We start from the raw sequence: 6,000 nt of genomic DNA on the forward strand, positions 1-6,000 counted from the left end.
GGAAGCAGATTTGCCCTCCACACCGTTAGTCAGGTGTGGAGGTTTTTTGTAAACTCTTTGATGGATTTTTCTAGCTTTTAATACTGACCGCACAGTATCCTTTCCTATTCTGTCTATCTAGTTAGAAGTGGCCTCCTTTGCTAAATCCTGTTTTCATTCTGTGTATGTCATTTCCCTCTCCACTCACAGTCCATATTTGTGGGGGCTGTCTGTCCTTTGGGAACTTTCTCTGAGGCAAGATAGCTTTCCTGTTTCCATCTTTAGGGGTAGCTAGTTCTCCGGCTGTGACGAGATGTCTAGGGAGTGACAGGAACATTCCACAGCTACTTCTAGTGTTGTGTTAGGTTCAGGAACTGCGGTCAGTAAAGATACCATCTCCTCAGAGCTCGTCCCATGTTGCTCCTTAACCACCAGGTCATAACAGTACAGCTGGCCCGCAATGTATTGAATGCATCTCAAAAAAGGGAAAAAAAAAGTTCTGAGACATTTTTTTTTTCTCTGCAGCCTGTTTTGTCTTTTTTTTCCCCTTAATCTCTGGGTGGTTCAGGATTTTGGCGCTGACATGGATGTTCAGGGTTTGTTCTCTCGTGTGGATCAACTTGCTGCAAGGGTACAGAGTATCCAAGATTATGTTGTTCAGACTCCGGTTTTGGAGCCTAGAATTCCTACTCCTGATTTGTTTTTTGGGGATAGATCTAAGTTCTTGAACTTTAAAAATAACTGCAGATTGTTTTTTGCTTTGAGACCCCGTTCCTCTGGTGACCCCATTCAGCAGGTGAAAATTGTCATCTCTCTGCTGCGTGGAGACCCTCAGGATTGGACATTCTCCCTTGAGTCAGGGCATCCGGCATTACTTAATGTAGACGCATTTTTTCAAGCGCTCGGATTACTGTATGATGAACCTAATTCTGTGGATCAGGCAGAAAAAACCTTGTTGGCCCTGTGTCAGGGTCAGGAAGCGGCAGAAGTATACTGCCAGAAATTTAGAAAATGGTCTGTGCTCACTAAATGGAATGAAGATGCTCTGGCTGCAATTTTCAGAAAGGGTCTTTCTGAAGCCCTTAAAGATGTTATGGGGTGGGGCGAGCGCAAGGTTGTGCACCATATGGCAGTGTCCTCTGAGCAGAGTCCTGAGCCTATGCAATGTGATAGGATTTGGACTAGAGCAGAACAGCAGGAATTCAGACGTCAGAATAGGCTGTGTTTTTACTGTGGTGATTCTGCTCATGCTATTTCTGATTGCCCTAAGCGTACTAAGAGGGTCTCTAGGTCTGTTACCATTAGTACTGTGAAGCCTAAATTTCTTTTGTCTGTTACCCCGATTTGCTCATTATCGTCCTTTTCTGTCATGGCATTTGTGGATTCAGGCGCTGCACTGAATTTAATGGACTTAGAGTTCGCCAGATGCTGTGGTTTTTCCTTACAGCCTTTGCAGAGCCCTATTCCCTTAAGGGGCATTGATGCGACACCATTAGCCAAGAATAAACCTCAGTACTGGACTCAGCTGACCATGTGCACTCCAGCACATCAGGAAGATTGTCGTTTTCTGGTGTTGCATAATTTGCATGATGTGGTTGTACTGGGTTTTCCATGGTTACAGGTACATAATCCAGTGCTGGATTGGAAATCCATGTCTGTGACTAGTTGGGGCTGTCAAGGGGTACATAGTGACGTTCCTTTGATGTCAATCTCCTCTCCCTCCTCTTCTGAAGTTCCTGAGTTTTTGTCGGATTTCCAGGATGTATTTGATGAGCCCAAGTCCAGTTCCCTTCCTCCTCATAGGGACTGTGATTGTGCTATTAACTTGATTCCTGGCTGTAAGTTTCCTAAGGGCCGACTTTTCAATCTGACTGTGCCAGAGCATGCCGCCATGCGGAGTTATATTAAGGAGTCCTTGGAGAAGGGGCATATTCGGCCCTCTTCGTCACCGTTGGGAGCGGGATTCTTCTTTGTTGCCAAGAAGGATGGCTCCTTGAGACCCTGTATTGATTATCGCCTTCTTAATAAGATCACGGTCAAATTCCAATACCCTTTACCTTTGCTTTCTGATTTGTTTGCTCAGATTAAGGGGGCTAGTTGGTTTACTAAGATTGACCTTCGAGGGGTGTATAATCTTGTTCGTATTAAACAGGGTGACGAATGGAAAACTGCATTAAATATGCCCGAAGGCCATTTTGAATACCTTGTGATGCCATTCGGGCTCTCTAATGCCCCATCTATGTTTCAGTCCTTCATGCATGATATCTTCCGGAATTATTTCGATAAATTCATGATTGTATATTTGGATGATATCTTGATTTTTTCCGACGATTGGGAGTCTCATGTGAAACAGGTCAGGATGGTATTTCAGATCCTTCATGCTAACACTTTATTTGTGAAGGGGTCTAAATGCCTATTTGGAGTTCAGAAGGTTTCTTTTTTGGGTTTTTTTTTTCTCCCTCGGCTATAGAAAAGGATCCTGTTAAGGTCCAAGCCATTCATGATTGGATTCAACCCACTTCTGTAAAGAGCCTTCAGAAATTTTTGGGCTTTGCTAATTTTTATCGCCGTTTCATTGCCAACTTTTCCAGTGTGGTTAAGCCCCTGACAGATTTGACAAAGAAAGGCGCTGATGTGATGAATTGGTCCTCTGCGGCTGTTGAGGCCTTTCAGGAGCTTAAACGTTGATTTACTTCTGCCCCTGTGTTGCGTCAGCCGGATGTTTCTCTTCCTTTTCAGGTTGAGGTTGACGCTTCTGAGATTGGGGCAGGGGCCGTTTTGTCTCAGAGAAGTTCTCATGGTTCTTTGATGAAACCGTGTGCATTCTTGTCCAGAAAGTTTTCACCTGCGGAGCGTAATTATGATGTCGGCAATTGGGAGTTGTTGGCTATGAAGTGGGCATTTGAGGAGTGGCGACATTGGCTTGAGGGAGCCAAGCACCGCATTGTGGTCTTGACCGACCATAAGAATCTGATTTACCTCGAGTCTGCCAAGCGGTTGAATCCTAGACAGGCTCGATGGTCCCTGTTTTTCTCCCATTTTGATTTTGTGGTCTCGTATCTTCCGGGCTCTAAGAATGTTAAGGCTGATGCCCTCTCTAGGAGTTTTTTGCCTGATTCTCTGGAAGTCCTTGCGCCAGTTGGTATTCTCAAGGAGGGGGTGATTCTTTCTGCCATCTCCCCTGATTTACGGCGGGTGCTTCAGGAATTTCAGGCTGATAAACCTGACCGCTGTCCAGTGGGGAAACTGTTTGTTCCTGATAGATGAACTAGTAAGGTAATCTCTGAGGTTTATTGTTTGGTGTTGGCTGATCATCCTGGGATTTTTGGTTCCAGAGGTTTGGTTGCTAGGTCCTGTTGGTGGCCTTCCTTGTGCGTTCTTTTGTGCAGTCCTGTGGGACTTGTGCCCGGGCCAAGCCTTGCTGTTCCCGCGCTAGTGGGTTGCTTTTGCCTTTGTCGGTCCCTGAGAGGCCCTGGACGCATATTTCCATGGATTTTATTTCGGATCTTCCTGTTTCCCAGAAGATGTCTGTTATCTGGGTGGTTTGTGACCGGTTTTCTAAGATGGTCCATTTGGTACCTTTGCCTAAATTGCCTTCCTCCTCTGATTTGGTTCCATTGTTTTTTCAGCATGTGGTTCGTTTGCATGGCATTCCGGAGAATATTGTGTCTGACAGAGGTTCTCAGTTTGTTTCTAGGTTTTGGCGGTCCTTTTGTGCTAGGATGGGCATTGATTTGTCTTTTTCTTCAGCGTTTCATCCTCAGACAAATGGCCAAACTGAGCGAACCAATCAGACCTTGGAAACCTATTTGAGATGCTTTGTGTCTGCTGATCAGGATGATTGGGTGGCCTTCTTGCCGTTGACCGAGTTTGCCCTTAATAATCGGGCTAGTTCGGCTACTTTGGTTTCGCCTTTTTTTTGTAATTTTGGTTTTCATCCTCCTTTTACTTCAGGGCAGGTTGAGCCTTCTGATTGTCCTGGTGTGGATTCTGTGGTGGACAGGTTACAGCAGATTTGGACTCATGTGGTGGACAATTTGACGTTGTCTCAGGAAAAGGCTCAACGTTTTGCTAACCGCCGTCGGTGTGTTGGTCCCCGGCTTCATGTTGGGGATTTAGTTTGGTTATCTTCTCGTCATGTTCCTATGAAGGTTTCTTCCCCTAAGTTCAAGCCTCGCTTTATTGGTCCCTATAAGATTTCTGAGATTATCAATCCGGTATCTTTTCGTTTGGCCCTTCCTGCCTCTTTTGCCATCCATAATGTTTTCCATAGATCTTTGTTGCGGAGATATGTGGTGCCCGTTGTTCCCTCTGTTGATCCTCCCGCCCCAGTGTTGGTTGAGGTGGAGTTGGAATATGTGGTGGAGAAGATTTTGGATTCTCGTTTTTCGAGGCGGAGACTTCAGTATCTTGTCAAGTGGAAGGGTTATGGCCAGGAGGATAATTCTTGGGTTGTTGCCTCCGATGTCCATGCCGCCGATTTGGTTCATGCCTTTCACTTGGCTCGTCCTGATCGGCCTGGGGGCTCTGGTGAGGGTTCGGTGACCCCTCCTCAAGGGGGGTACTGTTGTGAATTCCGTTCTTGGGCTCCCTCCGGTGGTTGTAAATGGCACTTTTGTGAATTCTGCCCTTGGGCTCCCTCCGGTGGTTTTAAGTGGAACTGCTGCTCCTTGGATTTAGTTTAGCAGCTGCTTCCACTGATCGTCTCTCCTGCTCTGCTATTTAGCCTGGCTCTGATCTTCAGCCAGTGCCAGCTGTCAATGTTTCTTGGTTGGATTCAGATCTCTCCTTGGATTTCCTTGATAGTCGGTCCTGTTCAGCAAAGATAAGTCCTTGCATGTTCATTTGTTGTCCTCTTGCTGTGGACTTAATCATTCAGCTCATTTTATGTTTGCTCTAGTCCAGCTTGTCAGTATTCAATATTCAGTTAAGCTGGAAGCTCTGGGGAAGCAGATTTGCCCTCCACACCGTTAGTCAGGTGTGGAGGTTTTTTGTAAACTCTTTGATGGATTTTTCTAGCTTTTAATACTGACCACACAGTATCCTTTCCTATTCTGTCTATCTAGTTAGAAGTGGCCTCCTTTGCTAAATCCTGTTTTCATTCTGTGTATGTCATTTCCCTCTCCACTCACAGTCCATATTTGTGGGGGCTGTCTGTCCTTTGGGAACTTTCTCTGAGGCAAGATAGCTTTCCTGTTTCCATCTTTAGGGGTAGCTAGTTCTCCGGCTGTGACGAGATGTCTAGGGAGTGACAGGAACATTCCACAGCTACTTCTAGTGTTGTGTTAGGTTCAGGAACTGCGGTCAGTAAAGATACCATCTCCTCAGAGCTCGTCCCATGTTGCTCCTTAACCACCAGGTCATAACAGTACAGCTGGCCCGCAATGTATTGAATGCATCTCAAAAAAGGGAAAAAAAAAGTTCTGAGACATTTTTTTTTCTCTGCAGCCTGTTTTGTCTTTTTTTTCCCCTTAATCTCTGGGTGGTTCAGGATTTTGGCGCTGACATGGATGTTCAGGGTTTGTTCTCTCGTGTGGATCAACTTGCTGCAAGGGTACAGAGTATCCAAGATTATGTTGTTCAGACTCCGGTTTTGGAGCCTAGAATTCCTACTCCTGATTTGTTTTTTGGGGATAGATCTAAGTTCTTGAACTTTAAAAATAACTGCAGATTGTTTTTTGCTTTGAGACCCCGTTCTTCTGGTGACCCCATTCAGCAGGTGAAAATTGTCATCTCTCTGCTGCTTGGAGACCCTCAGGATTGGACATTCTCCCTTGAGTCAGGGGATCCGGCATTACTTAATGTAGACGCATTTTTTCAAGCGCTCGGATTACTGTATGATGAACCTAATTCTGTGGATCAGGCAGAAAAAACCTTGTTGGCCCTGTGTCAGGGTCAGGAAGCGGCAGAAGTATACTGCCAGAAATTTAGAAAATGGTCTGTGCTCACTAAATGGAATGAAGATGCTCTGGCTGCAATTTTCAGAAAGGGTCTTTCTGAAGCCCTTAAAGATGTTATGGG

The sequence above is a fragment of the Ranitomeya variabilis genome, chromosome 4 (assembly GCF_051348905.1).
Source record: "Ranitomeya variabilis isolate aRanVar5 chromosome 4, aRanVar5.hap1, whole genome shotgun sequence".
Taxonomy (NCBI): domain Eukaryota; kingdom Metazoa; phylum Chordata; class Amphibia; order Anura; family Dendrobatidae; genus Ranitomeya; species Ranitomeya variabilis.